Source organism: Xiphophorus maculatus, chromosome 23, assembly GCF_002775205.1.
Source record: "Xiphophorus maculatus strain JP 163 A chromosome 23, X_maculatus-5.0-male, whole genome shotgun sequence".
In the NCBI taxonomy this organism is placed as follows: domain Eukaryota; kingdom Metazoa; phylum Chordata; class Actinopteri; order Cyprinodontiformes; family Poeciliidae; genus Xiphophorus; species Xiphophorus maculatus.
The window spans coordinates 8,396,368-8,409,303 of record NC_036465.1 but is presented as its reverse complement, the minus strand read 5'-3'; the positions used below and the strand labels follow the sequence as shown (position 1 = coordinate 8,409,303).

At 37.2% G+C, this 12,936-nt stretch overlaps 1 protein-coding gene across 4 annotated transcripts in view; it reads left to right on the top strand.

The window, feature by feature from the left end:
* The first annotated feature begins 3,434 nt into the window (after positions 1–3,434).
* drp2 (dystrophin related protein 2) overlaps positions 3,435–12,936 on the top strand; it is a 258,718-nt gene continuing 249,216 nt past the window's right edge. For all 4 annotated transcript variants that reach the window (XM_005799512.2, XM_023328539.1, XM_023328537.1 and 1 more), the window contains exon 1: positions 3,435–3,619. The gene's annotated coding sequence lies outside the window, so the exon portion shown is untranslated. The remainder of the gene's footprint in view (positions 3,620–12,936) is intronic.

Below are 12,936 nucleotides of genomic sequence, written 5' to 3'. Positions count from 1 at the left end.
TTTTCCGCACTATAAGGCGCACCTAAAAACCTTCAATTTTCTCAAAAGCCGACAGTGCGCCTTATAATCCAGTGCGCCTTATATGTGGACCAATATTGAGCCACAACAGGTCTCGCAACTATGGTAAGCAGCCGCTGACTTCATTTTCCCCGTAGAAGAAGAAGTGCGCGGTGCACGCTGGGTTTTGTGTAAAGACCCCAAAATGGCTCCTATTAAGAGACAGGCTTACGACGCAGAGTTTAAGCTCAAGGCGATCAGTGGCGCAGTAGAACACGGGACTAGAGCAGCAGCGAGAGAATTTAACATGAACCAATCAATGGTGTGGAAGTGGATATATATTGTGATTTAACTAGCATTTGATTTACAGTAACAGTATCAGACTGTTTTTTACGTGTTTATTGAATGGAGGAAAAGTTCCCCTCCACTATATGTTATACCTTGCTGTTGTTAAAAGATAAACTGTGTTACGAAAATACCACGTCCCTTACTTTACCTCAGGAAAATAATAAAACAGCTGTTTATTCATTTTAACCAGCGTTCTGAACAGAGTTTCAGAACGCTGGTTTGTAATCTATTAATAAAGTTTGACTGACCTATCTGACTATTTTGTTGACATTCCCTTTAGCACAGTTCCATGTAATGGATGCATAACATAACCCCAGCCTCTACTGTAGCGTCTATTCTATGCGCCTTATAATGCGGGAAATACGGTAGTAAAAAAAAGGAAACAAGGACACAATCAGGTTGATTAATACGCATCTTTTAAATATACTTATAAATTTACTGCAGAAGCACAAGGCGATCTTTATTTTCTCTCGTTTTGTATCTGATCCTGTGAAACAGATTTCATTTAGTACCGTTTGCATTTCTGGGTAGATTTAGTAACTTTAAGGGTGATTCAAAGAAGAGGGAAAACATTTACTGAAATGTAATGATTTTAAGTTTGTCATTTTCATAAAAAATAGGCTGTTTACATATTTGCTGAAATTGTCACCATGTTGTGACAATTTATAAAACAGATAATCTGTGAAAAGATTGAGCTCCTCCACATCTGAAGACATTATTATAGAACAATATTTCAAATGGGGAAAAAAGTCCTACAGGAAAATTTTATTCTTGTTTTCAAGAAGAGACAGTGAGACATGTTTTATTGTTCTGTTCCAAATATTCTATTGAGGGAAGGGAAATGGTACGTAGATCACAAGACAAGACATTTCAGACAAACTTTCTACTTCTGACTTATTGCATTTCATTAAAATACCTCAAGGAGACCAATTGATAGAGAAAATACTTTTTTTTTTTGCTTCAAAATTTGTTAGCATTCCAACCTACACTCCATTCCAACCTACACTCCATGCCAGCATTCATTTATCTAATACATTTACATGAATCGGTTTGTATTGGCGATAATGGGCATCTAAACGTCGCCTGTCAACTGTCATAAAAAGAAGAAGATGGCTGTCAATTCAATATTTGTAAACAACTGAACAAACAACTTTGTTCACTTCCTCCGCTGCCGTTTATTTTTTATTTTTTTTATTGCAAACAAAGAACATATGTGAACAACATAGAACAGTAATAGTTACAAACAGATACAACATAAATGGGCTTTACAGAACATAGAACAATTATTTTACAATGTCAAAATCAAATCGGTGCTCGAGGGTTGCAGTTCTTTAAGGGCAGTTATGATTTGAATGGCTTTAGCATTTGAGCTGATTTTTAAGGATTCTAAATAGATATTACTAGAAGATAATAAAATCTGGAAATTAGGTTTTTGTTGTAAATGTTTGGAGGTGTGAATATGATATTTTCCATAAATAATAAAAAAGTTGACAACATATAAAAATTCGGTTTTGACAAGTTCACATTTCTCCATCCCAAACAAAATATCCTTATCTGTTAAAGTAATATTGAGATTTTTTTTGATGAAAAAAAATTGACATATCTCTCCAGAATATTTCGGTATAATTACAATCCCAAAAAAGATGAACAACTTTTCCTCATTATTTTTACAAAAAGTACACATAGGGTCCAAATCCCATTTATATCTTTTTATCAAAAATGCTTTAACAGGATAAACATTGTGAATAATTTTATAAGAAATTTCTCTTACTTTATTGTTTATTAAGTATTTTTTTTAGGAGTATCCAAGTCCACTTCCAATTTACACTTCCAATTCTTCCAAAATGCTGGACCAATAAAATATACAAGCTGGTGAAAAAACAACATCTCGTAATAGAATCTTTCTTAACATTTTGTTGGTTGTTTTCTTACTTAAAAAAGGGCAATCATAATGAACATAAATGGAGTATGGATCAAAATTTGGCACTGAGTGAATTGGATCTGGAGGTAAAGATGATAAAAGCTTTAATGACCCACTGGGGATTGCGTCAAACACCCCTCCGCTGCCGTTGCTAAAACTACAGGCAGAAAAACGACGTCATCATTCGCAACTTATTTTTCTGTTCGCTGATTGGGCCTCGGAGAAATCCGTACAGGAGATTTTTATTCCAGCGTCATCGCACAGGAACGCAGTGGCCAGGCTTGTTCAAAACTGGACAAAAGCTACTAATTCTGTGGAATGGCACCTGTTTGACTACGGAGAAGGTACGTGTTATTATTTGACATGCTAGGATAGCATCAGCCAATTTGTTAAGCTAGCTAACATTACGTGACCCTTCTGCTTTACAAACTGAACGTCTGTAGGCTGTAATCTTGATTAGGTTGTGTTAGAGTAGAGCTGCCACATTTCCGTTTAGCCCACATACGTCACCGGGTAAAGTTCTTAAATTTTATTGGCGTCAAGGTTGTCGCCACCTATCGAACTGGAGTGTGGACAGCAGGTAAACACACGGGCAAACGTTAGCAAGTTAGCCTTTTTCTAAGCTTCTTGCGTTTTACAGACGGGCTGGGCTCTGGGCTTTTGAAAAATGATGGCTCCTTGTTTTAAATTTTACCAGCTGAACAAGATGGCTGTTGATGTTAATTCAACATTCGAAAGCGCGACCAACACAGGATACCTGAAAAGCTTTGCCATCGCTAAAACTGCAGGCGGACTACGGCGCAGAAAATCGACGTCATCGTTCACAACTTCTCCTGCTTGCTGATTGGTCCGAGAGAAATTCTAACGTAGGAATCCATTTGAATAGGAGAAATCTGGGAGCTAATCAGGCGTACTTTGTACGGAAAAAAGTACACAAAGCTAATGACTGCAATAGTTTATTGATAACTAAATCTATTGAGCAAAAAAAAAAAAAAAAAGAATAGTTAATATTTAGACGATTAAAAGTAAGGCAGAAGAAAATACAGAAAGGCACGCTGTCATGAGTTGAGTTTGTCTCCAGGAGATGAATCCAGCTCTGACACCTCCTCTGCTGGCTGCTGCCGATGTGACTGAGCCGAGGCTCCTTTTACAGAAAGCATCGCTCTGATATGTCAGTGTCGGAGCCGCCGGTGCAGCGCCGCGCTCCTCCTGCTGCTGCTCTCCTCACTTTCCTCATGCCTCGACCGGGACTACATTATTTCACTGGGGTCTCCGCCAACACGTCCAGCTGAGCGGTGGTCGGTGGGCAAACCCTCCTCACAGGCAGAGGGGCAGCAAGAGGGCGAAAGAGAGGTAAGATTAATTATGTTTTATTGATTTCTGCTGGAGATGTTTTTGGTGGAAGCCGAGCAGCAGAGGAGCGTGGTGCTGTCGTGTGTGTTTTGTGAGACTGGTCCCAGTTTGAAGCTGTGGGTTTCTAAGAATCAGCCGAGCAACGTGTGATGGATGATGGTTTGGTTTTCATGAGGGGCTTCAGGACGTCTACAGCTCCCATCCCTCTCTGTGTGTGTGTGGTTTTGCAACATATAGATGGAGTTTCCCACTTCTCTCTGGACGAGAACTTGTTTCGTGGGTTTTTTTCTGGCTCTCCTGCAGGATAAAAGCCACATTTCAGTGGCTCCCTTTCAAGCCTCAATACTTTATTTGGGTGGAGACTGACATGCGATGACAGACTGAGGTGTGTTGAGTCGGATTTGAACTCTGGATGTCGACAGTAATTATGGTTACAATTACACGCCGTGCGTCTTAAGCCTCCCGAGAATCCTTTGAGGTCTCCACGTTGCAGCGCAGTGGGATAATTTGGGGAAAATATCTGCAGGGAGGGAAGTAAATCCTGCGTGCTTCAGTGGGTGTAAAATTAGGAACAGCCTATATGCTAATCCGGAATTAAAACACAAGATCTGAACATGCTTGTGCTGCGTTTGCTCTTCTCCTAATATTGCCATCAATCTTCATGTTGTTATTCAGAACTTTATAGAGATCCATGATTTGAAACAATGCCTGCAATTTATGCTCTTACATCAATCTTTGTTCAACATGTAAGACGGGCTGCTGGGGACATTGTAGATAGAAATGTAAGGATATGGAGTAAATCTCTGCCAAAACAGACAGAAATTTTGAGATTTTTTAGTTTTTCTAAAATATTTCTGAGTTGAACGTCAAAATTTCTGAGATTTTTCTAGTATATTTTCGACTTTTCAAACTAAGTAATTTTCTTGTTTTTTCTAGACAATTTATGAGATTTGTCGAAAATTTCAGTTTTTTTCCAAAAAATTTTTTTTTACTTTTTAGCTCAGAATTTTTCTAATAATTTTATGAGATTAATCTTAAAATTTCTCACACACTTAGAGTGTGATCAGCTGCAGCGTATGTTCTTTCTAGAAAGGTAGTAAAAGGCACAACTGATATGTAATTTGTTTATTTATTTGTTTTTTATAAGCTCTGGACAGAAGGTTGCGCCTTGTGGGAAGCCATATGTCCCATTAAAATGAACAAAAAAACCTAAAAATATCGCTTTTATCAGCGCATCATAAACCTGAGTATGAATATTTCAGGGTATCGAGACAGAAATGTATAAGATGATCCCACTGCTTTTATTTATGACTAAAAAAGCTACAATTATTACAATTATTCCATCTGCTCTATTTGTTGTTAATTAGATTTTCCTGGATATACTTGAGCAAACAAACAGTTTCATTTTCAAGTAAATGTGCTTCTTGTGCAGAAGATGATTCCTTTTTCCTGTTTCTTCCTTTTTGAGTAACACACATTTAATTACTGTAATTATCTATTTAGTTTGAGTTGTTGACACACACACACCGTTATAGCGTCACAACTGCAGCATTATCTTAATAAAATTTATTTTTACTCCTAACTGCGCTGCTTGTTTTGGCACCAAAGATGCTTAAAAGCAGCCAAATTTGTCTTTCTGGTAAAAACAAACACTTTAAGTGGAGTAACCCTCTTTCAGCCATCTGAGCAGCAGTGCACGGCAACATAAAGGGAAAGAACAGTAATGTGTGACTTCATTTCTTCTGTAGTATTTAAAAGATAAGATTTTAAGAATTGTATCGTGGGATTTTTTTTTGCAGGTTTTAAAACAAAAAGTTTTACTTTCTACTCTGGACACGTTGAACAGTTTGGGACGAATGAAGCAAAACTTTTTAGCTAAAAAACCAAACACAAAAACCCATTGCTGCTCTACGGAGGAGTGACAGGATGACAAATTTAGCTGGTTAACAAATTGTTCCAAAAGTTATTGCGATGAACAATTTTATTGTCGTTTTGACACAATTTTCAAATAATGCAATGATAATTGTATAATAATAACTCAAGAAATCATTCTGAAAGCTTTAAATTCTGATGAGCATTTAACACTGGAACTGGGAGACATTTTAAATATCCAAAATAAATAAACAAAACAACAGAAACAACAAATAAAATTCGTCATCAAGTCTCTCTAAATAAAATTGTCCTTCTAAAAAAACGAGCTGGCTGAAAACCAAACGACCAGACTGAACATTTTTGTCATTAAAGAGAGAGAAGAAAAAAACAATAAATCATGCAAATGGAAATTATTGACCTTGTTTTATTTTATTATTGATTTAATTGATTTATTGCGAGAATAAATCTACAATTAAACTACATATGCACCAAAAAAATGGATGATTTTGTTCTGGGCAGACACTAAAAAATGGAATAAAATAAAATATTCATCACTCCTGCAGTCGATAAACCAGCATTTACTGTGATGCATGACTTTTTGTACTTAACTATAAGTCAGATAAATATAAGGAACATGAAGTTTGATGCTTGATGCTTAAATCTGGTGATTCCTTAATTTTATTTAGGGTTAGAAGAATTAAGAATTAGCAGGTCAGACCCGAAAAACAACCCCTGAAACCTGCTTAACTTTTTGTTTATTTAAAGTGGAGTATTTTCAAACGAGCCGCCATTGTTTCTCCGAGCGCTTCCTGGAGGACAGGAGATGACGGGATCGCTCATCTCTTGATCTGGAGAGCTGCAACAAAAGCCAGCGCTGGGCGAAGAAAGGAAACCAGCATCATGGGTTTAATAATAGTTAATAATGAGAAACACGCTGTGAAGTCTTCATAAAGAAAGAGAAAAGATTTGACAGAAGTGAGGGCTTCTCAAGGCTCCAGTCAGCAGTGAAATGTAATTGTAAGAGACTAACAGGATGACGAAGATGCTCCATTGTCCTTGCTCCTCTTCCTCTGCATCCCTTCTGGTAATTTTTCCATTAAAAATTTTTTTTAATATATATTTATTTTTAACACTCCCGCTGCAGGCTGCATGTTTCAGATTAGAGATAACAAAGAGCAGACACCATGGTGACAACTTAGTGTCATTTGTTTTTCTTAAAGAGGTTGCTTAGATTGATTTATGTTTTTAATACCCGTTTTATATAGACTTTTTTGCATTTGTAATCAGTTTTATTGATTACAGTGGATTAATTTAGCTGTTTATGTTTTCATTTTTGCTATCTTTAACCATGCGAGCTGCTGCTGATCTTTTCCTGTGACCTCCTTCAGTCACTCCGTCTCTCGTGCAACATGCAATGCTCAGGTGTCTCTGACTGTGAATAATCTGCAGTAAATTGCAGTTTCTGCTTCAGAAATGTTGATTTGTAATGTCACCAAGGAGCCGCTGGCGAATTTAAGTAAATCACGGTTGGTTTAGGTTTTCCATCTGGGAGTTCTGCCGTGCATATTTCAGCTTTTCTTTCACATTTTTCACAAGTTTCTTGAAGCAGTTTTATGTTTCTGTTCCCCTGATTAAGCATGGATCGTTTTCCAAGAAAATATTCTGATTTGATGCTCTACCCCAAGTATCTGTTGTGTGGAACATAAACTGGATTTTTTTTGGGTGGTTTGTTTGGTGAATAAAATCATATTTCGTAGCCAAAGACTCTGAGCTGAAAGCTTCGCTAATTATCAGCTGTTTGTGTTTTTCTGTACAAACAGAGCACCAAAAGCAAATACTTGAAACTATTATTAAATATTTGGAGTATTTATTTTATAGTACTGATAAAGTCAATGCTTAATTTATTCATATTAGCATCTAGTCAATGTTATTATAGCTCTCTTCAGCAGTAGGAACGGAGGTATTTTTAGTCAATATGATGAGAATTTTCCACTTACTGTTTATTTATGCAGAGACAATGTATAACATTTGATTAACTTTTTAAAAGGAGATATTAATGGTGCACAGGGTTTCCTCCAGTATATTATAAGCCTGGCGGGCCACCAGGCTATACTTGCCCCCGCCAGGCTAAGTGTTGCTTATTTATATTAAATAAGGTTTTTTTTATACACCAGTTAGTGACAGGAAAGACAGATTAAGCTACATTGGGCAGTCCTCCACCGTTCGTTAGCCTCACAAGCTATTATTTCCAAATTATGAAGCCGTGCAGTTCCAACATTTTAAACTTTGAATATTTTTAACACAAAAACACGGCGGACCGCTCTTGTGTTCCTGCCACCAGGCTTAGCAGGTTTTCTGGGGGAAACCCTGGCTCCAGGTTACAGCACAAAATGCTAATTTCCACCTTCAGTTCCTGGTTGAGGTAATGAAGTTTAACTATCAGATTATGAATTGGTGAAAAGCCAATATAATACTTACATACATGTCTGATAATTAATTATTCAGATAATTAACAAACTACAAACTAACAGACAATTCATAAACCAATTTCTTTGCCTTCATCAATAATTATTACAAATCTACTAATTTAACAGCTAATATGTACTCTTAATTGAGTAAAAGTTCTGAATCTTTTTACCCACCTAATGAAAATCAAACATGTTTTAACCAAGAATTTACCAGACACACACCTGCAGTTATGGGAATCTTCACATCTTAAACGTGCATTTTTATTTTTTTATTCTGTTTGTATTAAACATAAGGTATCGTCTGTGGGAGTTTTTTTTTTCTTGCTAAATTGAAGACTGCGATCTGAAAACGTCGTTCTTTGTTAAAATCAGCCTGAGGTCTGCAGCAACTCTAGCAGAGCGTTAAGGATTAGCAACCTACCAACTGTTGTGACATTATGCGGTCTGAGCCATGCGCTCCTTCCTTTATTTATAATAAAACTCTGATTGCGGGTCAGATGGCGTGATTGTGAATAATCAGCCTTGCTGCATGTTTGCTGTCTTAAGAGGAGAAGAAGCTGTGATGAGTTTGTACGCCGTGACCTCGTCAACTAGAGCCCGTGTGATTAAATTAACGATGACCCCGGTTTATTACTTTGCTCCTTCCTGCAGCAGATCCAGGCTTCTGCGATTTTGTTTTCCACTTTCTTCGTTATGACCGGACTTCTGCGTTAGCCTTTTCTCGTCTTTAAAGGATAATTTAAGTAAGTGACATTTTTCATGGCCGTCGTCCTCTTTGCATAAGGATAATTAGCGGTTATTAATGTACTCCCACTGGAATCTGCACACAGTCAGCAAAGCTGTGGATGTGAAGGCTCATTTTTCTCCCTTCAGAAGAAGCGGTTTGTTGTCATACAGTGTGAAAAACAGCCTCGACTGAACTAAAAAGCTTAGTAATCCTCTGAGTTCGAATCCCATGAAACTTCATTTGGTCTTAGTCAGAGTTTTTTGTTGTTTCATCTTGCTCCAGTTTGATATTTACATTTTTACAAAGCCTGCAAAATAAAATAACAAAAGACGTGTTGCGCTTTCGGGAGAGAGAATATGGAGTTTGATTCAACAGCTGGAATCGTACAGTGTTAAAAATATTAAAACCCTCAGACTTCTCCTATTTAATGAGGATTTTATGTTATAGTCCAATATAAAGTTGTTCATTGTTGTGCGAAGGAAAATTTAGCACAATTTTCCAAGGTTTTTTCCTACTATAAATATAAAAAATAAGTGTTGAGTAAGTAAAGCTTGGAGGTCTTGGGGAATATCGACCAGGTAGAAATCAAAATTTTTGCCCATTCTTCTTTACAAACCTGCTCAAGCTCAGTCAGATTGAATAGAAACTGACTGCCAGCAACAGATTTCAGGTCTTGCCACAGATTCTTAGTTGGATTTTAGGTCTGGACTTTGACTGGGCCACTCTAGGGTTGTTTTCAAACCTGATAGTCCAGTAGACTTGGTTAGATTGGGAACCAAAATTGCACCGTGTCAAACAATCCAAACCATTTGAAAAACATGCTCACCTCCTCGCCTATGGGGGCGCTGCACCAAGAACCGCTGAAGGAAACTACATGAAACCTTCCGAAGAAGACACTGAGCACAACTTACGTCTTTCAAAAAACTAAACAACTGTGGAGTTGAGATTAATCTAAACATTTCTGCGTTTTTCCCCACTTTTTTAACTTTTGAAACTCAAAAATTTCCAAGTTTCTGTTCTAGAAAATATCTGTAACTAATGTCAAAAATTTGAATCTTTTTCTTTCAAATTTTTGACTTGTCAGACTTATTTATTCTTTTTTGGCAGAAATTTACTCCTGTTTTTCTCTCTACGTACAATGGCCCTAATGTGCAGTTGTATTTAGGGAAAAAGTGCCACGATTGGACGGCACAGCCAATACAGCTTGAATCGGCTGCAGTCCCCCTGCCAGACCACTAGATGGCGCTGTGATGTTGTCAAATCATCGAACGTGTGTGTTCTTTTGACCGTTAGCTTCCACGTCACCATCTTCCCTGTCTGCCAAGAACGAAGTTCTGATGTAACACTTATCAGAAATTGTTCTAACTGAACAGGTTTAGTAGCACAACAAAAGCACAGATATATGATTCCCATAAAATGTTGTCATGTTATATTCCATCAACTAGTGTTGTATAAACGATGTTTTGAGAGTGAAATAACTGTGCTAATGTGTTAGCAATTCGGGACTAGCATGCTAGTAGCTACTACATTTCTTTTTCCCCCCGTTTAGTGTTTTGGTTTTCCCTGTTATCTGCCTGTGGATGTGTAGAATAAACCCAAAAGTTTCACTCAACTGAAACAACTGTGATGACTAAAAGTAAATTACATTTTAGTAAAAAAGCCAAATTAAAATTTTCTGTATAATTAAAGCCCTGCATCTGAAGTAGCTGTCCTTGTCCGAGCTTTTATCCAGAATCTGGTAACCGTTACATTCCTCTTAGTTTTAAACGGTTTAGTGTCTGCAGGTTGTCTTCTGTGACATATTTATGTAGGTTTTTTTTTACAGCCAGGTGCGGCAGGCCTCCCTGTGAGGGCTGTGGCGTTGTTGTTTAATTCATGGTGGTGACACTGAGTTGATTACACCTCTTTTACTCAAAGTTAGAATAAATTGACAGTGACTTCAAGGACTGATGTGAAATCTGGGGTAGGCAGAGGCAGCATGTGGAAGCTGAATCTACTGAGTTTTTATCAAATGTCAACAGCAGGACTGGTGTGTTACTTGCTCTGAGAAGTGTTTTCCCCCAAAAGAGGATCAGATATGTGCACCAGTATAAACCAGCACAAGCAGAAAGAGAGATATCTTTAATCCTCCCTATGCTTCCTGGCAGAGATGCCTGCTTTGGTTGCTTTAATGTTTATCTGAATTTTTTTCATAGCTTTTCTAAAAGTGACTTATATGATACTGTTTGTTTGGCAGCAAAGTCTTACTCTTTTGTCCTTTGTATTGCTCTTTACTTTAGCAGACACTGCAGAATATGTCACTATGGAAAGGTAAGAGGACTGGACTAAAAATCAGCCTACTGAACTCGATTTTTTTGTAAAGTGCTTATCTGCTGACAGATTTTATTCCAATCTTTCTTTGAGAACTGTAATATAAGACGACATAACAGCAGACAAAATGTTTCTGTCCAGCCTTCCTGATGTGAACTGGTTATAATTTAAATTGGACGTAAAGGAAAAATCACTTCTCTGAAAGGAAATTTATGGATTACAAAAAATAAGTTTTAAATTATGCTTTAGTGATTATCACCGTTAGCGCTGCTAGCATAAGTAAAAACATTCTTTGTATATTCCAGAGAATGGACATCTGGAGATTTTCAAAAGGCTGCCAATATTTGCAAGTCCAGGATGTTTCATAAAAGAGGTTCAAAATGATAAAACAGAGCAACTATTCGATTCTGCCTTCTTGTTATCTTCTGAAAGTTTTGCTCCATGCCATCACCATTTGAACCACACTGGAAAAACTCAAATTCTTACCAACTAGTTTTTGTCTGGTAGTGAAAATGTCTTAGTCCACTTTAAGTAAGACAAAATAACCTTACAAATACATTTTCTGCAAGAAATATCAACTTGCTTTAAGTCAATAATTCCCTACAATTTATGAAAAAGTACTCCATTGGTAGATTATTTTAAGATCTAACAAGATAAGTAAATTAATCTGCCAAAGGAACTAGAACCTTTAAATCAATATTAACAAATTATTGACTCAAAACAAGTGCAAATATCTTGCTGAGAAGTCACTTGTAAGTTAATTTAATCTTATTTAAATTAACTTATCTAAATTAACTTACATTAAATTAACTTAAGATATTTGCACTAGAAACTGGACCAAAACACTTGGTAAGATTTTGTGTTTTTGGAGTGCATACTAAATTATTCAGATGCATGTTAAACTTTGTAGGTAAACTTTGAAATTTGAAGAAAGTAATAAAAACATCAGGAAACATTTAGTCTGATTTAATGTCAGGCAGTGAGGGGAGAAATGGCTGTGTGTGTTTATATGTAGGATGTGTGAATTTCCTGTTCCAGCTATACATGACAAGATAAGAAACGATGTCATAACAGCTTAAAAAGGAAAAAAGAAGAAATGCTTCTGCTGCTTTATACAGTACTGTAGTGTGAAAAAGCGTCTTTGACGGGTATCTTTCTATCAAATTTGACTTTAAATCCACTGAAGTGTTTTTAATGGTCAGCTCCAGCTTAGGATAAAATTCCATCTTTCAGACGAAAAGCTGCATCATCTGTCGTCATGTGCAGCTGAGGATGAATCTCCATCTTCCAGAGCACTCAGAAGTCTTCTCCAGCTGTGACTCTCTAATTGAGGGTAGCGTCTCTCTGAGGGTAGCATGCTTCTTTCTTTTGGCTGCCGCTCACAAGGTTTGCATGTTCGCGTGGTTTCTTTTCCGTGCTGCGCCGAGTAACAGTCGCTTCTGTAACGCTACGAGTAAGTTTTACTCTCGATTGGATGAACCTCTGAAGTGTCAGTTTGTGTTAATGTGATCCAGCGTCTGCTCTTCACTTGTCATAATTCATCTTCCACACGTGTGAACATCCGACAGTTAAAGCTAACGGGTTTTGACATACTGATTGGTGCAGTTTGACCTCTTTTTAGCTTTATTAGCAGTTTGCGTCTTTAATTAGATTCATTCTGGGCATTTTGACTAGTCTGTTTAATGTGGAGGCTATAGATATAATTTAGGAAATAAATGGGATTGATTGGATTAATTTTGATGAATTGTCAACTAATTTAGTAAGCGATTAATTGTTTACTGGAGTATAAAGACTTATAAAACGATCTCAAGTGGGAAAGTATTAGATTCACCCTGTTCAAATTCTGTTAAAAATACCTCCTGGGCCGTGCCGTGGTGGCGTAGGGGATAGCGCGACCCATGTTTGGAGGCCTTGAGTCCTCAACGCGGCCGTCGGTGGTT